The sequence below is a fragment of the Pseudorca crassidens genome, chromosome 2 (assembly GCF_039906515.1).
Source record: "Pseudorca crassidens isolate mPseCra1 chromosome 2, mPseCra1.hap1, whole genome shotgun sequence".
NCBI classification, from domain to species: Eukaryota; Metazoa; Chordata; class Mammalia; order Artiodactyla; family Delphinidae; genus Pseudorca; species Pseudorca crassidens.
Window position 1 is genome coordinate 135,880,701 of NC_090297.1, and position 25,438 is coordinate 135,906,138.

General features: G+C 46.6%; 1 long non-coding RNA gene across 1 annotated transcript in view; it reads left to right on the plus strand.

Moving 5' to 3' along the window:
* Window positions 1-25,438, plus strand: part of LOC137211848 (uncharacterized) — a 95,943-nt gene that overhangs the window by 27,061 nt on the left and 43,444 nt on the right. The window contains exons 2-3 of the long non-coding RNA XR_010937238.1: window positions 292-421; window positions 3,793-4,039. This is a non-coding gene — a long non-coding RNA (uncharacterized lncRNA). The remainder of the gene's footprint in view (window positions 1-291; window positions 422-3,792; window positions 4,040-25,438) is intronic.

Sequence of the window (25,438 nt, forward strand, 5' to 3'; positions counted from 1 at the left end):
ATTACTGTGTTCGGGTCTCGTGAGGTAGTCAAGCCAGCGGGCAGCTCATTTAACCCGAGACTGAGGCTCAGAGACTTTGGGGGACCTGCACGACGTCCCCCCACAAAGCAGTGAGGCAGGGGGTAGACTAGTGCTACCGGGGGCTTATTCTGTGCTTTCCTCACATTACCTCAGGACAGCCCCCTACCCATAACCAACCTGAGGTTAGTTGCTGGACAGTCATTCTAATCAGATAACTCTGAATGCAGGAAGGATGCTCTCTTCTCACCTCTCTCTCCGGTCTTTACTTAGCTTCTCAAGGCAGAACCATACGAAGGAGGTCAGATACCTACAGCTTTTCACGGCCTTGATTGGAACCAGCCGGTACTGACTGGACCGTCTGGGGAAGCTGTTTCTTCGAAGGACGATGCTGGACTTATCGGTGCGTGGTGAAATGAGACAGATTGCTCTAGAGACCCCTTCTGTTGCCCCTCTGGGCTGTACGGGGGCGAGGAGGGGAGGGCGGAGGGAGGCCTGGGACTGTTCCAGCGTGTAGTGGTGTCATGACAGCTGGAGCCAGTTCTGGTCAAGGCTTGGCTGGGTGCCGTGGATCCCCACGACCTCTGACACCAGGTGCCTAGTGCACCTCCTGAGGTTCCTGCAGCCATGATCTGTTTCTTCCTTGTTCAATTGTTACAAAGATTCTTCCACATCAAGGATATTTTGTAAAGCTATGCCAGGATCTTGGGGACAACGAATGGGGGGGCCATCCCAAGAGGGCTGTTATACCCATTTTGAAGATGTGGACCTTGAGTGTCAGTGGGGTCAGGTCTCCCAGCCAGTCAGGGATGGCATTGGGGGCAGGCCCTTCTGGCTCCATAGCTCCTGTCGTCACACTGGGCTGAGGCGGGGCAGGGTCCACGCCCTTGCCTCTTTGGTCATTAAGCGTTGTTTAGAATGTGACTCAGAATGCGATCCCTGTGTGTGAGAGAGAGACACCCAGCAAAGGCTCAGTGAACTCTCCTGGGTGTACTGAGTATGGCAGGTGCGCCTGATGCCACTGGATGTTACCAGCTGAGGTGGGAAGGATGGAGGATAAGAGGCAGAAAAGTCAGAGTGTGTCCCGGGGGAGAGAAGAAGCAGGTGAAAGAACAGAAGGAAAGAAAAGTGCAGAAGAGACAGAGGGACATCCCCCCTCGCACACACACACCCTGCCTGTCCCCTGTAGGCTCTTCTCTCCCCAAAAAACAATTCAAAGAAGGTACCGCTGTCCTGGCCTCCGTGACACTGGTTCCCAGGACTGCCCGGCCTTGTTGTGCCTTTAACAGGAGAAAGCAGGCGTGACCAGGGGCCTGCAGCTGGTCAGGGACGGTGTGAAAGCCTGGGGTGGGAGTGAGGGCATCGGGTCACAAGTCCCAGAAGCTGGGCTTGGGAGAGGCTGATGGAAGGAGTCTGGGAGGCGGGGCTCCACCTCAGGGGGGGCGGGGCGGGTGGCCTGGCACTGCAGACATGGCAGCCGATGGATGTCATGACAACAGATAAGAAGCAGGCCTGCCTCGCCTGCCTGTGGGAGGCTGAATAACGGCCTCCACATACGTCCCTGTCCTAGCCCCCTGAACCTGTGAATGCTGCCTTACACGCCAAAAGGGACTTCACAGGTGCAATTAAGTTAAGGATCTTGGCGATCATCCTGGATCATCCAGGTGGGCCCCAGCTAATCACAGAGGTCCTCTCTGTAGCTGCAACCCTCCCCAAGCATGTAGTGTAGCAGAAGTTTCGTTCATCGGATGAAAAAAATTTTCTTTAATTTTTATTGGGGTATAATTGATTTACAATGTTGTGATAGTTTCTGCCGTACAGCAAAGTGAATCCGTTATACATATACACACATCCACTCCTTTTTAGATCCTTTTCCCATATAGGTCATTACAGAGTATTGAGTAGAGTTCCCTCTGCTATACAGTAGGTCCTTATTAGTTATCTTTTTTATATATAGTAGTGTGTATGTGTCAATCCCAATCTTCTGATTTATCCCTCTCCACCCTTACCCCCCCGGTAACCATAAGTTTATGTTTTACATCTGTAACTCGATTTCTGTTTTGTAGACAATTTCATTTGTAGCCTTTTTTAAGATTCTGCGTATAAGGGATATAGCTGATGAAAACTTATCGAACGCCTAATGCGTGCCAGGGACTGCTCTGCAGACCCGGAATACAGCAGCGACTAACACAAAACTCCCTGTCCTCACGGTGTTCATAGTCTAGCGGAGGAAGACAGGCAGGAAATAGGCCAGCACTTGTGTATCAGGTGGCGATAAGCACTGTGGGGAAAACTAGCAAGGTGAGGGCATAGAAAGTGCTGGGTGGAGTGGGGATGGGGTGCTCAGTGGGGGCCTGGTAAGATGCAGTTTGAGCCACAGAACTCTCTGAAGGAAGGGAATAGCCGGACCCAGGCTGGGGCAGGAGCATGCCAGGCACTTTCAAGGGTAGCAAGGAGCCCAGGGTGGCAGAGTGAACAGTGGGGCAGCGACAGCACGTGGAGTGTGTGCAGAAGCAGAGGGTGGATGGTGTGGGCCCTCAGGACAAGGGAGCCCCTGGAGGATTTTTAGCAGAGGAGTGAGCTGGTGTGAGTGTTAAAAGATTCCCTCTAGGAGACCCGAGACACCTCCTTTCCCTGTTCTGCTACTGGGCCCGCTGAAGGGTTGGCCCTCAGCTACGTCACTAGAAGGACAAAGAAACCACTCTTCATGGCTCCATCCTCCTCTTCCTTACCCCATTTCTCCTCATTAGTGGACCCACTGACCTATGCATGGTCCTCTCCTCTCTTCATTTGCACAACAGCTCCCTGCCCCCCAATACCCTATCAGTCATTTACACTTTAGTGAAATCAAGGATATGTATCCCGTTACCTTCTCCAAGGCTGTGGATTGAATTGTATCCCCCAAAAGACATGTTGAAGTCCTCATCTTCAGTGCCTCAGAATGCGATGCTATTTGGAAATAAGGTCATTGCAGATGTGATTACTTAAGATGAGGTCATACTGGAGCAGGGAGGGCCCTTAGTTCAATATGACTGGTGTCATAAGAAACTGATGTGAAGATATGAGAAAGGAATGTCAAGTGAAGACAGAGGCAGAGATTGGGGGGATGAAGCTGTGAGCTGAAGACTGCCAAAGATTGCTGGAAACCACCCAAAGCTAGGAAGAGGCAAGGAAGGATCCTTCCGTAGAAACTTCAGAGGGAGAGTGGCCCTGCCAACACCTTGATTTCAGACTTCCAGCCTCCAGAATTGTGAGAGAATGAATTTCCGTCTCCATTGTTTTAAGCCACCCAGTTTGTAGTACTTTGTCACGGCAGCCCTAGGAAACCAATACAGGGGTGTTATCTTTTTTAGGATCTTATGCCTAATTGTGAAATTTAAGATTTTATCCTCTCCAAAGAAGATTTCTGCATTCTATTAGCCTACCAATCAGACCTTCCCTGAAGGCAATAAGGCTTTGTTTTTGGGGGGAATCCCAGGGCTCCACGAGAATTCAAAAGGGCCCATTTCTCTCCACTGCCTGGAGGTGCTTATGTTTGGGGAGTGGGGCAGCTGGACCGCTGCCCCACTGCTGGGTAGAGTTTGGCTCCAGGACACTGAGAGTGTGGGTTTGGGAAGAGGAAGACATGGGGGTCTCAGTCCTGCAGTGTTGCAGAGGCTGGATGAAGGGGGCCCGGAGCCCAAGGACATTAGATGCTCAAACCTTGACTACTATTTATTTGTCTGAGGATTAAACTATCCATAGCTGGTAATTACTGAGCCTTTCCCTGTGCAGGTCTGTTCACGGGCCGGAGATACAGAGTGATCAAAACAGAGTTCCCTTCAAACAAACACTCGTACGCAAATGTCCACTGCAGCGTTACTCACGGCAGCAAAAGGTACAAACAATCCAAACGTCCATCGGCTGACCAACGGACAAGCAAAACGCGGCATATCCACACCATGGAATGTCATTCAGCCAGAAAAAGGAAAAAAGAAGGACAGCTATCCGATGCGGTGAGAGGAACCGCAAAGACATCATGGTAAGTGAAAGCAGTCAGACACAAAAGGCCGCCTATTGTACGATTGCAATTATATGAAACATCCAGAATAGCTAGATCCACGGTCACAGGTTGGAGGAGGGAAGAAAGGAAGCAACTGCATAACGGGTATGGGGTTTCCTTTTGGGGTGATGTACGTGTTCTGGAACTAGGTAGTGGTGCTGGCTGCACAACACTGTGAATGCACTAAATGTCACTGAGTTGTGCATTTTAAAACAGTAGATTTTATGTTATTGTACTACACAGACACACAAAACCCAGAGTCCCTGCCCTTCTGCATTCAAGTGAGAGGAGACAGACAATTAACAAAGAAGTATACATTTAACACAAGTGCTGTGAAGACAAGACAGGCTAAGGGGACAGAGAGCGACGGGGAGGTGTTGTTTTACAGGGTGTTCACTCTTGGCCCTTCTGAGCAGTATGTGAGGGAGAGAGCCCAGGAGATGGCTGAGAGGGGACCCCTCCAGGAAGAGGGAGCAGAAAAGACCAAGACACTGAGGCAGAAGAAGGCTAGAGTGTTGGGGAACCGGCAAGAGGCCAGCGGGATGGAGCTGCGGGAAGAGGGCCTGCAGGGGAAGAGGTCAGGGCAGAAGAGGCAGGAGGCTGCCCAGGGAGGCTCGTGGACCAGGAGCCTTGGGAACCCTGAGGGGCAGGGGCCGGCGGAGGAGCGCAGGGGAGGGAGCATGCGCAGAGGCGCGGCCAGGAGGCTGCGGTCACAGGGATTCACGGCTGCCTAATGAACAGGTCGAGGAGACTGGACAGCCTGGCTTTGGCTGTGTCAAGTAATACTAATGAGAGTTATTCAGACGACTTACCTCTGGTCTCGGTTACCACGCAACACGGTCAAGATTAAGCAGGTGTGTAACTAGGTGAGGATTTTTGTCTTGCTTTTTGAGCTCAATGCCTAGGTATGTTCATTTATTTTTCACTTAGGTTGCATTGAATGACATACTGTATTTCACACAGGTGGGTCTCCTGTTGTTGTCCGCCTTCCACGGGGTTCCCTGATCCCCTCACCCTGCTTTCTTCTTTTCCATTGCGCCTACTTCTCACTACTCAGGCAGGTATATACCGCTGTGTGGTTAATTTCCGTGTCCTCTGGGCCAGGCTACAGTACCCAATTATTCAATCACACACCAACTTCGTGCTGCTGTGAAGGTATTCTGAGGATATGGTACACATCTACAATCAGTTGACGTTTAGGAAAGGAGCTTACTCTTTTTTTTTTTTTTTTTTTTTTTTTGCGGTACACGGGCCTCTCACTGTTATGGCCTCTCCCGTTGTGGAGCACAGGCTCCGGAAGCGCAGGCTCAGCGGCCATGGCTCATGGGCCCAGCCGCTCCGCGGCACGTGGGATCTTCCAGGACCGGGGCATGAACCCGCGTCCCCTGCATCGGCAGGCGGACTCTCAACCACTGCGCCACCAGGGAAGCCCAGGAGCTTACTCTTGATAGCATCTAATCGGTGGAAAGGCCTTAACTACAGAACTGAAGTTTCCCTGTGGAGGAAGAGATTCTGCCTCAAGACGGCAGCCTCCTGTCTGTTTCCAGGCTGTCTGCCTGCCCTGCAGACTTCAGACTTGCCAGTCCCCACAACCACATGCACCAATTCCTTGAAATAAATCTCTTTCTATATCTACTTCTATACATACACATATGTAGACACACACACACACACACACACACTTATATATATCTCCTACGGGTTCTGTTTGTCTATTTACCGTCCCCTCCCCCAGATGCCTGTTTCCTTCACAGCGGTGTCCCAGGGCCTAGCGCAGTGCCTGGCAGTGGTAGGGGCTCAGTCAGTATTGCCCAATGGATAGTTCTTTATAATTCTTGTTTATTTGTGTGGTTGTTGGCTCGGCTTGAAAATCAAGGGAAAAAAAAAGACCCACAACAGTCTTACCTGAGCTGGGATTTCCCAGGGGAACCCAGGGTTGTGGGTCCTACTCTTGAGTGTGTGCGTCTATTTGCAGCTGAGAAAAAGCTGTGGCAGTGAAGAAAGGTTGCAAATTTAAACTCAAGTTCAGGTTCTCCTAGCAACATGCCCACCCCCGGCTGCTGGCTCGTGTAATCCAAGCAGCAAATACGCACAGCTGGGGCAGTTCGCGTTCCTAGGAGAACAGGGACTCCTGACTGCCGTGCTACTACCAGGGGCATGGACTGGGCGGTGCCTTTTGATTCCCCAGTAATTGTTTTACAGCAAGGTGTGCAGGAGGACCCAGGTGAGTGGGAGAACGAGGGGGAAACGCATAAACCCTGATGTTTGTTTGTTTGTTAGTATGTTTGTTTAGGAGCTAGTGGTTCGTGCAGAGCCTCTTGTTTCAGAAAATGTCCCAAATGGGTTTGCAATTAGGGACAGAGTCTGTAGGAGCTTATGAAGCAACCAGTTCCCCGTGCTGGCTGGCTTCCAGCATCCGTAGGCCATCTGGATCAGAGCGTAAAGTGTGCGGGTGGATGGGGGGCGGGGTCTAAACACCAACGGATCAAACTGGCATTGGTTGGGGCCGAGAGGGATTTGGGTTTCCAGATTTTACATTCACTTAATTACATTCACAGACCATTCTGACCTCCGTCTTCTATCCAGTTGTTAGGGCCGAGTCAGTCAGGTTGACTGGTTGAAAAACAAACCAGGACACCCTCCCCCGTCGTGGCCCTGACTCTCACTTTGTTGGCTTGGAGGAACGTTAATTAGCCTGGAGAGGATGGTGTGGTGTTGGTTGGGGGATGGGAGAACAGAAGAGGGCCAAAGAAAATTCCGCTCGTGGCCGCCCTTTATAAGTATCGTCTCCAATTGGTAACCACCCTGTGTTACCGCTTCTACTTCGTAAAAAAGGAAGCTGACTCAGAGGGCTGAGCTGTCCTAGTAAGTGACAAAGCTGCGATGTAGGCCCAGCTCTGTCCCATTCTGAAGATCGCCTTCTTTCTCCCATGTCTGCTGCCCAGGTGGAATGACATCATCTGCTATAGGATTTGAGGGGAAGCACGAAACGCAAGTTCCCTCCTAGAGAAGCCTCAGAAGGAGTAGGTAGCAGAAAAAATACTATGTGATCATTGAATTGATTTTATTTTCCTCTTGAACACGTGGAAAGACTGTTTCAGAGCTTCTACTACAGTGAGGTGGTGTCATGGGACTGCGTTTCTGGCTAATGGATGTGGCTAAAGGAATAAACTCCCCCACCCAGTATGGTCCCCAAACCTGCATGTGATCTCCATGTGCTTTCTTCCCACCTGCTGGTGGATGCAGAGGACCCAGGGTGGGGGTCCATGGCCCTGCAAGATAATGGAGCCCATGGGAAGGAGCCTGGGTGCCCGAATGACTTTGTGGAGCAGAATATCTCCTACCCTTGATGATACTGGATCACGAGTGAGAAAAGCCTTTGTTGTGTCAAGCCCTTGGCTTTGGGGGTGTTTGTTACAGCAGTTAGGCTGTGCTGACTTATACAGAGCATACATGGGGGTAGGTGATAAGATCCCTTTTGTTGGGGCTGAGAGAGAGATATTTGGCAGAGGTGTTTCCATGAGGAGGTGGGGAGGAGCCTCCTAGCGTCAGAGGGGTGAGGTTTCATTAGCCACCCTAAACTAGGAGAAAATGTGTAAAAATTGCAGTAAACACCCTCTAGTGGGATCCTTCCTGAACTGTAGTTAAAGATAATAATAATAATGATAATAAAAATAAAAGTTAACTTTTATTGCAGACTCACTTTTCTAAGTGCTTTACATGGATTTTCTCATTTACCCTTCATAATATCCCAATGAGTAGGAACTACTAATGTCATCCCCACCTGACAGGTGAGGAAACTGAGACAAGGAAATTCCCCTGTCGCCGGAAAGTCAATGGCAGAGCCGGGATTGGAACGCAGGTATGTTGGCTATGAAGCCTGCCTCTTACCTGCGATGTCTATCTCTGTGGAATGTGCATTGACCCTTTTTCATGAGGACAGGATTCAGCTCTCTTACTTTGTTGTCCGAAGCAAAGGCGGAAGTAATTTGGGTGGCTTAAGTGTCCCAGATTGCTAAGGAAGCCATGCTATTTGAACTTCTCTGAAATGGTGCCAAATGTTCCTGGAAACATCCCGGAGGGAACAGGAGTGCTGGGGTGATGGGGAGGAAGACAGTGGGAAGGGGGGAGGCTGGCCCGTATTCACTGTAGGTTTAAAGCGAGGGGCGTATGTAGACCTGTGCTCAGGCAGAGGGAGCCACAGGGGCTGGACCTGTGTTCCTCTCGTCACCGCAAGTGGGGTCCAGCTGCTCGCCGCTCAAAAGCCATGAAAGAGGCAAGGTTGGTGGAAAGGAGTTTGCTTTATTTTGGTTGCTGGCAACTGCGGGGTCGGGCAGGGGAGGGTGGATTCCTGTCCAAAGGCTGACTCCCCCCCTCCCCCCACTGATAATCAGTGGGCAAGAGCTTTTATAGACAGAGGGAGAGGGCTACGTGCAGAAACAGCACAGTCGGCTCTGACAGTCATCTTGCAATTGGTCATGCGGTGGTCTGACCAGTGTCATCTTAATTGTTTTAGGTACAGTTAATCTTCAGTTCCAGGGTCGGTTTGTTCCTATTTCCTTGAGGCCAATTCTTGGAATTGTGGCAGCTTATGTCATGGCTGCAGTCTGGTCATCATGTAGTTAACATCTTCCACCTGGCGGGGGTTTCAGTGTCTATAAGACAGCTCACATGGCTCAGAATATTATCTGTAGCCCTTGAGGAGGAACTAAAAGGTCCTTGACTTTGCTTAACGGCTAAACTATTATTTAGTCTTGTTGGATTGTTTTCTTTTGCTTCTGCATTCTCTCACTTCTCTCATTAAACTTATTCTTTGGCTAAAGTTTTTCCGCAGACGAAAGGCAGGCAGAGGACATGAGGGGCTAGGACCACAGGGTCCTGCTCCGTTTCACTCTGACCCCGGGACCCCTCTGGAACATGCCGGCTCATCTGCAGAGGGGGCTCTTGGTGGGAAGAGCCCTGGTCGCCCTTTCTGCTCTGTGTCCTGAGAAGAAGGACAGGCCTGAAGGTACCTTACACAGGAGAGGTGCTTGACCAAAGTTTATTGAATCTACATAACAAATATTTATAAAGGGCCTACTGTGTGCTAGGCAATGTCCTAGACCTGGGGATGCACTAGTGAGCAGAGGGACACGGCCCTGCCCACATGGAGCTTTCAGTCTGGATTCTAGATGACGGATGTTTCACTGGAGGACCAGCTGGAGGTCACAGGCACCACAGAGTTGGGGTGGGGTGGGGAAAAACTCAGGACGGGGCGTCCAGCAGCCTGCAAAGCTAAGTCATACAGTGTGACTGGGACAGGCTTGTTTACCTGCAAGTGTTTCCAGACAGCTAGAAGCCATTGGTAGATACAGTGCATTTCAGAGGTGAGGGAGGGAGGGGGAAGGAGCCGTTAGTGGTCTGGCTGCCCTCAGGGAGCCAGAAGGGGAGCTCTTGGGTGGCAATGTGGATAATTCTTTTCTAGGACCAGCAGGAACCATGCCCAGAACAGGCTCTTTCCATTTCTGATAGCACTTTGGGATCTACATTTGATTTGCTCAGTGCCACAGGCATTCAGACGGAGCCGAAGTCTTGTGTCAGATGAGGAAACACCTAATCATTGGTTGGTCTGGAGTCTGGAGACGCGACTTGCTGTCTGGGGCACTGCGCAGAGGCAGCCTCCCTTCTCCCCACTGACGCTAGCGCTTCCCTGGGTTAGGAACATTCCATAGTGTAAGCGTTTTCCCTTTGATGGTTGTCTGGCCCTCCGGAGCAGGCGACTTGATGTCCCGATTCCTTAAACGGGATGAGTTCTGAGTGGGAGCAGCCTGGGCTCAAGAATAGGCCCCCTGTTAATCTAAGCTGCGTCAGGAGTGTGGAGCCTGCTGACTCTCTTCATGTTCCAGGTAAGCGCTTGGACCCCACATACTCAGCATGCCAGGTTTAGTGACACTCACGGTAACTTACAGGTGAGAGGGCAGAATTCCAAAAATAGCCCTTTTCCGGTCATCTCTCCTGACCTCCAGCCGCCCGCCACGCACACCCCATTCCCAGCTGCTCTCTGGACGTCCTGCCACACTTCAAAGTCAATGTGTCTTCCTTCCCTCAAGCATCATTTCTAGAGTCTTCTCCATGCCAGGCCCACTAGGGGTGGAGATAAAGAGTCAGAGAAGAGATGACCCCCTATTACGTGGCCAGTCTCTGTTTTTTGGTTGTTATTTATTTATTTATTTATGGCTGTGTTGGGTCTTCGTTGCTGTGCATGGGCTTTTCTTTAGTTGCGGCGAGCAGGGGCTATCCTTTGTTGCGGCACACGGGCTTCTCATTGCAGTGGCTTCCCTTGTTGCGGAGCAGAGCTCTAGGCTCCTGGGCTTCGGTCGTTATCGCACACGGGCTCAGTAGTTGTGGCTCGCGGGCTATAGAGCACAGGCTCAGTAGTTGTGGCACACGGACTTGATTGCTCCGCGGCATGTGGGATCTTCCCAGACCAGGGCTTGAACCCGTGTCCCCTGCATTGGCAGGAGGATTCTTAACCACTGCGCCACCAGGGAAGCCCTAGTCTCTGTTGATCTGGTCTCCTCCTTCCTCCACTGGACCAAGCATTCCTTGAGAGCAGGCGCTGCTTTTGCTCCCTGGTGTGAAGTTCTCAGCACCTGGGGGGTTAGCACAGAGTAGGTGCTCCATAAACACTTGTTCCTACCTGTCGAATAAATGAAACACCTGATGGGGGAAGCCGAGAAGGGAACCAGCAGTTGTGGTGCACCCCGCACACGTGTTAGGGTGGAGGGGAGCAGGAGGGGGGCACTTAACTATGTCCCCGGGGTGGCGCTCAGGGACAGCTTGCAGGGGGAGGCGATCTTGAGCTGAGGACTGAAGAATAAGTGGGAGAAAGGGGAAGCGGAGAGAGGAGAAGCAGCGCAGGGCACCAGCTGATGGTATTCTGGGGCAGTGGAAGGCGGCAGGGTAGCAGGCCCAGGGCAGGTGGACAAGCTCATCTTTCTGCGAAGCAGCCCCGCCTGCCCTGACCCCCCAGTTTCCGTGGAGGCACCCGAGACCTGTTCTCTCTGTTCTCCTGGAGACTTTTCCGGCAACCCTCCACAGCCCATCTTCTGTCTTCCTTGGGACTCTTGTTCTCTGGGTTCTGTGCTCGCCCTTCCCCCTGGGGCCTCCGTCCTGGTCCCACCATCCTGCGTTTATGTTCTGCTTGCCTGGGTTACTGTGCAGGCTGCCGAACTGGTCCTTCTGCCCTTGTCTTGTTTGGCTCCAATCCACCCCCAGACGCTTCCGCCAGATTCTTTCTAGAGCTCAGTCCTGACGGCAGTCCTCCCTGCTTGGTAGCTTTCAGTGGCTCGCAGATGTCCACTAAATTAGGTGAAAACTTCTGGACTGGGCATGCGGGGACTCCAACCTGTAGGTCTACCTAACCTTCTAGAATCTTCTTCCATTGTCCACATTCATGTGGCCAGCACCACACTGGACTCTTTACTCTTCTCCAAACGTGCCTGAGTTCCTTCTGCCTGGACTGTCTGTCCCCACGTCCCCAAATGTCAGTGGGATCCTATACATCTTTCAAGGCCAGTCTCCAGCTCCGCTCTCCCCGTGAAGCCTTTCGCCGCTCCCCAGTAAACTTGATTGTCTAGCTCTTACCTCGTGTCACGGCACAGTTCTAAACTTCCCGCTGAACTGCTTCTCCTGGAGCATGAGGGGTCGTCACCAAGGTTGGCAGCAGTGAGGGGCTAATACGTGCCTGATGGCCAGAGGACCCAGGGAGACCCCAAACCCTAGCATCCACTACCCACAAAGTCCCAGAGGGACAGTTAGAGGAAGAGCAGAGACGAAAGAAGAGTCAAATTGGATGCAGCTGGGTTTGGGTCCCCACGCCTCACACAGCAAACTGGGGTAAGCTGGGCTGAGCCTGTGGGCCTTGTTCTCCCCAAATCTCTGCTCCTCCTGTGCTCTGGGCAGCTTCATGGAAGGACAGGGAGAGGGCATCAGCCTGGGCCAGTGAACTGATCTGCTGCAGGAACAGAGGAGACGGATGGGCCAGCCACCGCCCCACCCCAGCCCATGTTTCAGGAACAGTGGCCACATCCACCTGCAAATATGGGCCAATCGGTGACCTGCAGTCTGCCCAATCAGATGAGCATTCTCCCTCCTCGGGACAGAATGACGGGAGGTATGCAGAGATGGGGAGCCCTGAGATGTCTCCTCTTACCTCTGGAGTCCTCCCCCGCAACCCCCAGCACAGCACTGGAGACAGAGTGGGAACGACAGGGACCTGTTGGATGAATTTGAAACCAGTGCTGCCAGAGTGAGTGATGGTCTGGGTCTGCCCTCCCGTCAGGGTACAGACCTGGAATCTCTAGACAGGATGGAACTGACATCAGAGTGAGCCCTCTCCCTGCCTCCCCACGAGTACCCATACAGCGGTGCACAATAAGTGCCCATGGCCCCCTGGGCTAGGAGGATTCAGAAGAGGTGTATGTGAAGGTTTACACCCAAAGATCCTGGCTCTCTTTGGGAGACCATCACAGAGGAAATAGATATTGCATGACGACATGGAGCCAAGATTAAGGAAAGTCTAAGAAGCAGAACAAGTCAGGACAAAACCACTGGGCATTGGAAATACATGGGCTGTGAGAGTGAATGTGACCCTCTCTGGTTAGGGAGAGAGGACAGAGGGGAGGAAGGGGCCATGGGGACCTGCATAGGGACCCTGTATCAGAGGGAACTTTTAAGAGATGTGTCAACCAGGGAACTGAAATCCCAAACTCGTGTCTGCCCTGCCAGGTGCTGGGGCTCTGGTCAACTTGCCCCAATCCTCTCTCCTAAAGCGGGTCTTCTGGCTCTGCCTATCGTGTGCAGGCAGTGGGTGATGCTGGTTGGCTCACTGCTTCACTTGCGGGTGGGATTTGGGGTCAGGGCTGCCTCTTATTTCTCTCCCTTACTCTGCTGTCAACTCCCATCCTGTCTAGAGGTTCCCAGTCCTGGACTCTGAGATGGGGGCAGCCTTATTCTCGTTATACTGGGCCAGTGGTCGGGGGGCCTGGACTCCACATCTAGGGAGATCAGAATGGGACCAGCACGCGGATTTGTTCTCCTACAAGGACGATGCGCTGCCTAGTGGAGGTGTTCACTCAAGTTCTGAATAGAGGTGCCTGCAGCTGCAGGCGATGTCCCAGGCCAAAGTGAAAGCCAGAGCTTCTGTGATTCTGCCTTTGCGGTGGTTCTGAGTAGGATCCTAGATAACTCTCTTGGCTGCTTCTTCATCCTCCAAATGTTTTGGGGGATCATAGTGTCTATTCCACAGGTTTCCTAAAGAGCAAGCTGCCTTCTAAATTCAATGTGGAAAAAATCCACAAGACATTCTTGATCATTTAAATTTCCCATATGGAACTTTGTGGTTTTGGATCTCAACTGCACGTTCCTTTCCTGCACCTCCAAATAAAAATCTCTTGTTTGAGGAGTTTTTAATAGTGAGGACTTGAGGGTCTTACTTTTGAAGCAAGTGTGCTTGTATTTGCCCCTCGTCACATGGCTGCTAAAGTTATGAAGGATCAGGAACTCCGAATAGCGATGGCTATTGTTCTTGCAAACGCTTTCCCCAGTGTTATCTTGTTTGAGTCTCACCACCCCTCTGTGAGGGAAGTTGGGTAGGTGTTTATTTTTATCATCTCTCCAGGCACTGGCTGATGGGGGCCGGGCCGCAAGGAACCAGGGCGGAGCTGCGGTTGGAATCTGGACTCTCGCTGGGTCCTGTTCCCTAGATGCCACCCACAGGGCGAGGAGGCTGCTCCCGGCCTCAGGGCTGCAGACGCCCTCTATCTTTGTCTCCTCAACAGCCCAGGGCAGTGCAGGGTAGTCAGGGATTTCCTGGGACAGGAGCCTCCACCCCCAGCCAAATACTCTCTTATGGGAGGAGAAGCCTGAGGACCCCAGTGGGAACAGACAAGGGAGAAAAGAGCCCCTGCAGACAGCCCTGCTTTTCCAACTGAATTAATTTCCTGTGAGCTAGATCCCACCAGTCCTTTTGGTGACATTCTCTCCACCCACCAACCTTCCCTTTCTTTTGCCTTCTCTTCCCTTCGTCCCTGCAGAGGCCCAGGACAGCTAGACCCCGACGCTCTGGACCTTCAACTCCACCGGCCTCCCCACCGCCGATTCCGCAGGTCGCCACTGGGTGGCGCAGCCGCACACAGTGTGCGGGCTCGGGTCACGGCTCTGGCTGTAGATGGCGCATCCTGCCTTCCATCTCCTCCAACCCCAGCTGGGAGCCGGGCTCCTAGGGGCGCTGGAGAGAGGAAGCAAAGGGAAGGGGGTGCCTTCCTGGAGCCTGGGCGCGGCTCCCAGGCTTTGGGGCCAGGTGGAGCTGAACAAGGCTCAGGGTCGTTTAAGGAGAAGTGGGCGGGTCTGGATGCCCCGGGGTGGGGCAGCGTAGGGTAGGAAGGGGTGGGGAGAGGAGGACTTGCTGGAACTTCTTTTTCCCCAGGCAAGCCGTCTCAGGATTAGAATAGGCCAGATAATTGCATTCCAAGAGCAGAGGAGAAAATAGCAATGCACGTGATTTGGGGAGGGGGGTTTCTTAACCTATTAACAAGCACACAACACTTACTATATGCCAGGCACTTTACAAATGTTAACGCCTTTAATGCTCAGAACAACCCCACATCTCATTTTGCAGCTGAGGACACTGAGGCACAGCTTCCCCAGTTAGTTAAGTGGCATAACGGGGGTCCCACCCAGGCAGTCTGGCTCTCCTGCAGTCTCCTCTCAGGGCTGGGGTGGGCATCAGACGCCCTTCTCCTCGCAGACTCTAAGGAGGCATGCCTGGGCTCTGTGTATAGTTTAGCTCTGATGCCCTCCTGCTTTATTAATTCATTCTTTCAACCAATGTGGATGTAGGGCTTCCTGTTTGCCAAGCATGCTGCTTGGCACTTGGGCTACGGTGGTCAGCAAAACCAGCCACAATCCTTGTCCTTGTGGAGACCTTATCCCTGTGGAGCTAGTCGGGGAGACAGAGATTAATTAAATAATCATACCAATGACACTTACGGAGATCAGTATTCTAGAGAAGGCTCCTTTTTCCTCCTGGCCCCCCTCCTTGCCCCCTACCTGAGGCCTGCTGGGCATGTCTGAGCCCCTATGTGTCTGCTCAGGAGCTAAGGGGACAGATGGTGACTAAACTTAGTTGCACAGCCCTTTGTGACTTAGAAGGCAGCTCACATCCATTATCTTGTTTGGCCTTATCCAGGATTGCCTGGCGTGATTCTCTTGGGGAGCCAGGCTTTTTAGAAAGGGATGCTTTAATCCAGAAAAAATTCTGGGCGAGACTGGAAAAAGTCTTTGGTTTCCGACTTGGGTTTGAATCCAGACTGTCACCTGATTTGTAGTGTTTGCCAATTTCTGTGGTCCATCTGTTGGTGGATTTCAAGTTACCAATGTGATGTCACTGAATAAGGAATTGGGAAGAGATGCACAAAGCTGACTTTCACAGCCTGTGTGAGCATGCACCAGCCCACTGGTCGTGGTGTCTCTTACTAGCTGTGTGAACTGGGGCAAGTGATTTAACCATTGTAACTTCAGTTTCCTCATCTGTAAAATGGGCTAGCGATACCTCTCCCAGAGTATTGGTGTGTAGATTAAGTGACTTACTGTTATCCCTACCTATCTCATCGAATCCTTATGATGCCCTTACTCATTCTACTTACTTGGGTCCATGTCTATTTTTCCAATAGACTATGAGCTCCTTAAAAGTAGGGACCACGTCACACTCATTTTTTTGTTGTTGTTATTATAGTTGTTGTTTTGTCCTATTTTTTGCCTTTCAAAAAAAATCGAAGTATAACTGACTTACAATATTACATTAGTTTCAGGTGTACAACATAGTGAGTCAATAGTTTTTATACATTACAAAGTAATCACCATGATAAGTCTAGTTATCATCTGTCATCATACAAAGTTATTACAATATTATTGACTATATTCCCTGTGCTGTACTTTACATCCCTGTGACTTATTTATTTTGTAACTGGGAGTCTGTACTTAATACCCTTCACCTATTTTGTCCACCCCTCCCCCCATCCCTCCCTTCTGGCAGCCACCTGTTTGTTCTATGTGTCCATGAGTATGTTTCGGTTTTATGTTTGTTCATTTATTTTGTTTTTTAGATTCCACATGTAAGTGAAATCACGTGGTATTTGTCTTTCTTTGTCTGACTTATTTCACTTAACATAATTCCCTCTAGGTCCACCCTTGTTATTGCAAATGGCAAGATTCCATTCTTTTTTATGGCTGATTAATATTCTATTGTATATATATATACCACATTGTCTTTATCCATTCACCTATCTATGGACACTTAGGTTGCTTCCATATCTTGGCTATTGTAAATAATGCTGCAGTGAACATTGGGGTACAGACATCTTTTTGATTTAGTGTTTTCATTTTCTTTGGAAAAATACCCAGAAGTGGAATTGCTGAACCATACGGTAGTTCTATTTTCTTTTAATTTTATTTATTTATTTTTTTATACAGCAGGTTCTTATTAGTCACCTATTTTATACATATTAGTGTATACATGTCAATCCCAACCTCCCAATTCATACCCCGTCCCCCACCTCACTTTCCCCATTGGTGTCCATACATTTGTTCTCTACATCTGTGTCTCTATTTCTGCCTTGCAAACCGGTTCATCTTTACCATTTTTCTAGGTTCCACATATATGCGTTAATATATGATATTTGTTTTTCTCTTTCTGACTTATTCACTCTGTATGACAGTCTCTAGGTCCATCCACATCTCTACAAATGACCCAATTTCATTCCTTTTTATGGCTGAGTAATATTCCATTGCATATATGTATAACATCTTCTTTATCCATTTGTCTGTCGATGGGTGTTTAGGTTGCTTCCATGACCTGGCTATTGTAAATAGTGCTGCAATGAACATTGGGGTGCATGTGTCTTTTTGAATTATGGTTTTCTCTGGGTATATGCCCACTAGTGGGATTGCTGGGTCATATGGTAATTCTATTTTTAGTTTTTTAAGGAACCTCCAGACTGTTCTCCATGGTGGCTGTATCAGTTTATGTTCCCACCAACAGTGCAAGAGGATTCCCTTTTCTCCACACCCTCTCCAGCATCTGTTGTTTGTAGATTTTCTGATGATGCCCATTCTAACTGGTGTGAGATGATACCTCACTGTAGTTTTGATTTGCATTTCTCTAATAATTAGTGATGTTGAGCAACTTTTCATGTGCCTCTTGGCCATCTGTATGTTTTCTTTGGAGAAATGTCTATTTAGGTCTTCGGGCCATTTTTGGATTGGGTTGTTTATTTTTTTAACATTGAGGTTCATGAGCTGTTTATATATTTTAGAGATTAATCCTTTGTCCGTTGATTCATTTGCAAATATTTTCTCCCATTCTGAGGGTTGTCTTTTCATCTTGTTTATAGTTTCCTTTGCTGTGCCAAAGCTTTTAAGTTTCATTAGGTCCCATTTGTTGATTTTTGCTTTTATTTCCGTTGCTCTAGGAGGTGGGTCATAAAAGACCTTGTTGTGATTTATGTCAAAGAGTGTTCTTCCTATGTTTTTCTCTAAGAGTTTGATAGTGTCTGGTCTTACATTTAGGTCTTTAATCCATTTTGAGTTTATTTTTGTGTATGGTGTTAGGGAGTGTTCTAATTTCATTCTTTTACATGTAGCTGCCCAGTTTTCCCAGCACCACTTATTGAAGAGACTGCCTTTTCCCCATTGTATATCCTTGCCTCCTTTGTTATAGATTAGTTGACTATAGGTGCGTGGGTTTATCCCTGGGCTTTCTATCCTGTTCCATTGATCTATCTTTCTGTTTTTGTGCCAGTACCATCCTGTCTTGATTACTGTAGCTTTGTAGTATAGTCTGAAGTCAGGGAGTCTGATTCCTCCAGCTCCATTTTTTTCCCCTCAAGATTGCTTTGGCTATTTGGGGTCTTTTGTGTCTCCATACAAATTTTAAGATTTTTTGGTTCTACTTCTGTAAAAACTGCCATTGGTAATTTGATAGGGCTTGCACTGAATCTGTAGATTGCTTTGGGTAGTATACTCATTTTCACAGTGTTGATTCTTCCAACCCAAGTACATGGTATATCTCTCCATCTGTTTGTGTCAAAGAAATCTTTGATTTCTTTCATCAGTGTCTTATAGTTTTCCGAGTACAGGTCTTTTACCTCCTTAGGTAGGTTTATTCCTAGGTTTTTCATTCTTTTTGTTGCAGTGGTGAATGGGATTGTTTCCTTAATTTCTCTTTCTGATCTTTCGTTGTTAGTGTATAAGAATGCAAGAGATTTCTGTGCATTAATTTTGTATCCTGCAACTTTACCAAATTCATTGATTAGCTCTAGTAGTTTTCTGGTGGCATCTTTAGGATTCTCTATGTATAGTATCATGTCATCTGCAAACAGTGACAGTCTTACTTCTTCTTTTCCAACTTGGATTCCTTTTATTTGTTTTTCTTCTCTGATTGCCATGGCTAGGACTTCCAAAACTATGTTGAATAATAGTGGTGAGAGTGGACATCCTTGTCCTCTTCCTGATCTTAGAGGAAATGCTTTCAGTTTTTAAGCATTGAGAATGATGTTTGCTGTGGGTTTGTCATACATGGAGTTTATTATGTTGAGGTAGGTTCCCTCTATGCCCACATTCTGGAGAGTTTTTTTTTTTATCATAAATGGGTATTGAATTTTGTCAAAAGCTTTTTCTGCATCTATTGAGTTGATCATATGGGTTTTATTCTTCAATTTGTTAATATGGTATATCACATTGATTGATTTGTGTATATTGAAGGATCCTTGCATCCCTGGGATAAATCCCACTTGATCATGGTGTATGATCCTTTTAATGTGCTGTTGAATTCTGTTTGCTAGTATTTTGTTGAGGATATTTGCATCTATATTCATCAGTGATATTGGTCTGTAATTTTCTTTTTTTGTAGTATCTTTGTCTGGTTTAGGTATCAGGGTGATGGTGGCCTCGTAGAATGAGTTTGGGAGTGTTCCTTCCTCTGCAATTTTTTGCAAAAGTTTGAGAAGGATGGCTGTTAACTCTTCTCTAAATATTTGATAGAATTTACCTATGAAGTTATCTGGTCCTGGACTTCTGTTTGTTGGAAGAGTTTTACTCTCAGTTTCAATTTCATTACTTGTGATTTGTCTATTCATATTTTCTGTTTCTTCCTGGTTCAGTCTTGGAAGGTTATACCTTCCTAAGAATTTTTCCATTTCTTCCAGGTTGTCCATTTTATTGGCCTAGAGTTGCCTGTAGTAGTCTCTTATGATGCTTTGTATTTGTGCGGTGTCCGTTGTAACTTCTTTTTCATTTCTAATTTACTGATTTGAGTCTTCTCCCTCTTTTTCTTTCTTTCTTTCTTTTTTTTTTTTTTTTTTGCTGTACGTGGGCCTCTCACTGTTGTGGCCTCTCCTGTTGCAGAGCACAGGCTCCGGACATGCAGGCTCAGCAGCCATGGCTCACGGGCCCAGCTGCTCCACAGCATGTGGGATCTTCCCAGACCGGGGCACGAACCCGTGTCCCCTGCATCAGCAGGTGGACTCTCAACCACTGCGCCACCAGGGAAGCCCTCCCTCTTTTTCTTGATGAGTCTGGCTAAAGGCTTATCAATTTTGTTTATCTTCTCAAAGAACCAGCTTTTAGTTTTATTGATCTTTGCTATTGTTTTCTTTGTTTCTATTTCATTTATTTCTGCTCTGATCTTTATGATTTCTTTCCTTCTACTAACTTTGTGTTTTGTTTGTTCTTCTTTCTTGAGTTCCTTTAGTTGTAAGGTTAGACTGTTTGAGATTTTTCTTGTTTCTTGAGGAAGGATCATATTGCTATAAACTTCCCTCTTAGAACTGCTTTTGCTGCATCCCATAGGTTTTGGATTGTTGTGTTTTCATTGTCATTTGTCTCTAGGTATGTTCTGATTTCTTGTTTGATTTCTTCAGTGATCTCTTGGTTATTTAGTAATGTATTATTTAGCCTCCATGTGTTTGTATGTTTTATGTTTTTTTCCCTGTAATTTATTTCTAATCTTATAGCATTGTGGTTGGAAAAGATGCTTGATATGATTTCAATTTTCTTAAATTTACCAAGGCTTGATTTGTGACCCAAGATGTGATCTATCCTGGAGAATGTTCTGTGTGCACTTGAGAAGAAAGTGTAGTCTGCTCTTTTTGGATGGAATGTCCTATAGATATCCATTAAATCTATCTGGTCTGTTGTGTCATTTAACGCTTGTGTTTCCTCATTAGTTTTCTGTCTGGATGATCTGTCCATTGGTGTAAGTGAGGTGTTAAAATCACCCACTATTATTGTGTTACTGTCGATTTCCTCTTTTATAGCTGTTAGCATTTGCCTAATGTATTGAGGTGCTCCTGTGTTGGGTACATATATATTTATAATTGTTATATCTTATATTTGGATTGATCCCTTGATCATTATGTAGTGTCCTTTCTTGTCTCTTGTAACATTCTTTATTTTAAAGTCTATTTTAACTGTTATGAGTATTGCTACTCCAGCTTTCTTTTGATTTCCATTTACATGGAATATCTTTTTCCAACCCCACACTTTCAGTCTGTTCTGTCCCTAGGTCTGAAGTGGGTCTCTTGTAGACAGCATATAGATGGGTTTTGTTTTTGTATCCATTCAATCAGCCTGTGTCTTTTGGTTGGAACATTGAATCCATTCACATTTAAGGTAATTATCGATACGTATGTTCCTATTAACATTTTCTTAATTGTTTTGGGTTTGTTTTTGTAGGTCCTTTTCTCCTCTTGTGTTTCCCACTTAGAGAAGTTCCTTTAGCATTTGTTGTAGAGCTGGTTTGGTGGTGCTGAATTCTCTTAGCTTTTGCTTGTCTGTAAAGCTTTTGATTTCTCCATCAAATCTGAATGAGATCCTTGCTGGGTAGAGTAATCTTGGTTGTAGTTTCTTCCTTTTCATCACTTTCAGTATATCGAGCCACTCCGTTCTGGCTTACAGAGTTTCTGCTGAGAACGCAGCTGTTAACCTTATGGGGTTCCCTTGTATGTTATTTGTCGTTTTTCCCTTGTTGCTTTTAATAATTTTGCTTTGTCTTAATTTTTGTCAGTTTGATTACTATGTGTCTTGGCGTGTTTCTCCTTGGGTTTATCCTGCCTGGGACTCTCTGCGCTTCCTGGACTTGGGTGGCTATTTCCTTTCCCATGTTAGGGAAGTTTTCGACTATAATCTCTTCAAATATTTTCTCGGGTCCTTTCTCTCTCTCTTCTCCTTCTGAGACCCCTATAACGCAAATGTTGATGTGTTGAATGTTGTCCCAGTGGTGTCTTAGGCTCTCTTCATTTCTTTTCATTCTTTTTCTTTATTCTGCTCCACAGCAGTGATTTCTACCATTCTGTTTTCCAGGTCACTTATCTGTTCTTCTGCCTCAGTTATTCTGCTATTGATTCCTTCTAGTGTATTTTTTTTAACACTTCATTTCTTTTTATTGGCAAATAATATACCATTGTATGGGTAATATCATATTTTGTTTATCTAATCATCAGTTGATGGACACTTGGGTTGTTTCTACTTTTTTCTTTTCACTGCTGAGTAGTATTCTATGATCTAGATGAGCCACAGTTTATTTACCCATTCACTCATTGAAGGACATTGAAGTGGTTTCTAGCTATGGGCTATTACAAATAAAGCTGCAGTGAACATTTGTGTACAAGTTTCTGTGTGAAAATAAGTTTTCATTTCTCTGGGGTAAATGTCCAGTGATTCCTTCTAGTATATTCTTCATGTCAGTTATTGTATTGTTCATTCTCTGTTTGTTTGTTCTTTAATTCTTCTAGGTGTTTTTTCTTTAATTCTTCTAGGTCTTTGTTAAACATTTCTTTCATCTTCTTGATCTTTGCCTCCATTCTTTTTTCCAAGGTCCTGGATCATCTTCACTATCATTATTCTGAATTCTTTTTCTGGAAGGGTGCCTATCTCCACTTCATTTAGTTATTTTTTCTGGGGTTTTATCTTGTTCCTTCATCTGGTACATAGCCCTCTGCCTTTTCATCTTGTCTATCTTTCTGTAAATGTGTTTTTTGTTCCACAGGCTGCAGGATTGTAGTTCTTCTTGCTTCTGCTGTCTGCCCTCTGGTGGATGAGGCTATCTAAGAGGCTTGTGCAAGCTTCCTGATGGGGGGAACTCATGGTGGGTAGAGCTGGGTGTTGATCTGGTGGGAAGAGCTCAGTAAAACTTTAATCTGCTTGTCTGCTGATGGGTGGGACTGAGTTCCCTCCCTCTTGGTTGTTTGGCCTGAGGGGACTCAGCACTGGAGGCTACAGGGTCTTTGGTGGGGCTAAAGGCAGACTCTGGGAGGGCTCATGCCAAGGAGTACTTCCCAGAACTTCTGCTGCCAGTGTCCTTGTCCCCACAGTAAGACACAACCACCCCCCACCTCTGCAGGAGACCCTCCAACACTAGCAGGTAGGTTTGGTTCAGTCTCCTATGGGGTCTGCTTCTTCCCCCGGGGTCCTGATGCGCACACTACTTTGTGTGTGCCCTCCAAGAGTGGAGTCTCTGTTTCCCCCAGTCCTGTTGAAGTCCTGCAATCAAATCCCACTAGCCTTCAAAGTCTGATTCTCTGGGAATTCCTCCTCCTGTTGCCGGACCCCCAGGTTGGGAAGCCTGATGTGGGGCTCAGAACCTTCCTCCAGTGGGTGGACTTCTGTGGTATAAGTGTTCTCCAGTTTGTGAGTCACCCACCCAGTGGTTATGGGATTTGATTTTACTGTGATTGCACCCCTCCTACTGTCTCATTGTGGCTTCTCCTTTGTCTTTGGATGTGGGGTATCTTTTTTGGTCAGTTCCAGTGTCTTCCTGGGTTCCCGTTTCTCCACATCCTGACCAACACTTGTTACGTGTTGTCTTTTTGGTAATAGCCATTCTGACAGGTGTCAGGTGATATCTCATTGTGGTTTTGATTTGTACTTCCCTGATTATTAGTGATGTGCATCTTTTCATATACCTGTTAGCCATTTGTATGTCTTCTTTGGAGAAATGTCTATTCAGGTCCTTTGCCCATTTTTATTTATTTATTCATTTTTTTCTTTTGCAGTACGCGGGCCTCTCACTGTTGTGGCCTCTCCCGTTGCGGAGCACAGGCTCCGGATGCACAGGCTCAGCGGCCATGGCTCACGTGCCCAGCTGCTCCGCGGCATGTGGGATCCTCCCGGACCGGGGCACAAACCCGTGTCCCCTGCATCGGCAGGCAGACTCCCAACCACTGCACCACCAGGGAAGCCCCTTTGCCCATTTTTAAATCAGATATTATTTTTTGATATTGAGATGTATGAGTTGTTTATATATTTTGGATATTAACCCCTTATTGAATATATGATTTGCAAATATCTCCTCCCATTCAGTAGGTTGCCTTTTCATTTTATTGATGGTTTCCTTCACTGTGCAAAAAAGTTTTGGTTTGATTAGGTCCCATTTATTTTTGCTTTTGTTGTCCTTGCCTCAAAAGACAGATCCAAAAAAGTGTTGCTAAGACAAATGTCAAAGAGCATACTGCATTTGTTTTCTTCTCGGAGTTTTATGGTTTCAGGTCTTACATTTAAGTCTTTAGTCCAAGAAAGTAGTCTGTTTCTTTCTTTTGCATGTAACTGTTGAGTTTTCCTAACACCATTTTTGAGGAGACTGTTATTTCCTCATTGTATATTCTTGCCTCCTTTGTCATAGATTACCTGACCATATAAGCAAGAGTTTATTTCTGGGCTCTCTATTCTGTTCCATTGATCTATATGTCTGTTTTTGTGCCAGTACCATACTCTTTTGATTACTGTAGCTTTGTAGTGTAATTTGAAACCAAAAAGTGTGATACCTCCAGCTTTTTCCTTCTTCCTCAAGATTGCTTTGGCTATTCAGGGCCTTTTGTAGTTCTGTACAAATTTTAAGATTATTTGTTCTTGTTCTGTGAAAAACACCTTTGGTATTTTCATAAGGATTGCATTGAATCTGTAGATGGCTTTGTGTAGTATGGACAGTTTAACAATATTAATTCTTCCAGACTATGAGCGTGGTATATTTTTCCATTTATTTGTGTTGTCTTCAATTTATTTCATCAGTGTCTCATGGTTTTCAGAGAATAGGTCTTTCACCTCCCTTGTTAGAGTTATTCCTAGGTATTTTATTCTTTTTGATGCAATTGTAAATGGGATTATTTTATTAATTTCTCTTTCTGATAATTCATTATTAGTGGATAGAAATGCAGTACATTTCTATATATTAATTTAGTATCCTGCAAATTTATTTATTTTTATTTTTTGGCTGCACTGCATGGCTTGAGGGATCTTAGTTCCTGACCAGGGATTGAACCCATGCCCTTGGCAGTGAAAGCACGGAGTCCTAACCACTGGACTGCCAGGGAATTCCCTAGTGTCCTGAAATTTTATTGAATTATTCTAATTATTTTTGATGGAGTCTTCAGGGTTTTCTTTATACAGTATTATGTCATCTGCAGATAGTGACATTTTTACTTTTTCCCTTCTAATTTGGATGCCTTTTATTTCTTTTGCTTGTCTGATTGCTATGGCTGGGAGTTTTGATATTGTATTGAATAAAAGTGGTGATAGTTGGTATCATTGTCTTGTTTTCAATCTTAGAGGAAAAGCTTTCAGCTTTTCACCACTGAGTATGAGGTTAGCTGTGGGTTTGGCATACATGGCCTTTATTGTGTGAGATATGCCCTCTATACCCACTATGTTGAGAGTTTGTCAAATGCTTTTTCTGCATCTATTGAGATGATCATATGATTTCTATCTTCATTTTGTTAATGTGGTGTGTCATGTTGATTGATTTGTAGATATTGAACAATCCTTGCATCCCTGGAATAAATTCCATTTGATCATGGTGTATGATCCTTTTAATGTGTATTGAATTCAGTTTGCTAATATTTTGTTGAGGACTTTTGCATCTATGTTCATCAGGGATACTGGGCTGTAACTTTCTTTTTTTGTAGGTGTCTGGTTTTAGTATCAGGGTAATGCTGGCCTCATAGGATGAGTTTGGAAGCGTGTCTTCCTTTCAATTTTTCAGAATATTTTGAGAAGAATAGGTATTAAGTCTTCTTTAAATGTTTGGTAGAATTCCCCTGTGAAGCCATCTGGTCCTGAACTTTGGTTTCTTGGGAAGTTTTTGATTACCGATTCAATTTTACTACTAGTAATAAGTCTGTTCAGATTTTCTATTTCTTCCTGATTCAGTCTTGGAAGATTGTATGTCTAGGAATTTATTTAGTCTAGGTTGTCCAATTTGTTGGCATATAATTTTCACAGTAGTCTCTTATGAGTTTTTGTATTTCTCTGGTATTGGTCATAAGTTCTTCCATTTCATTTCTGATT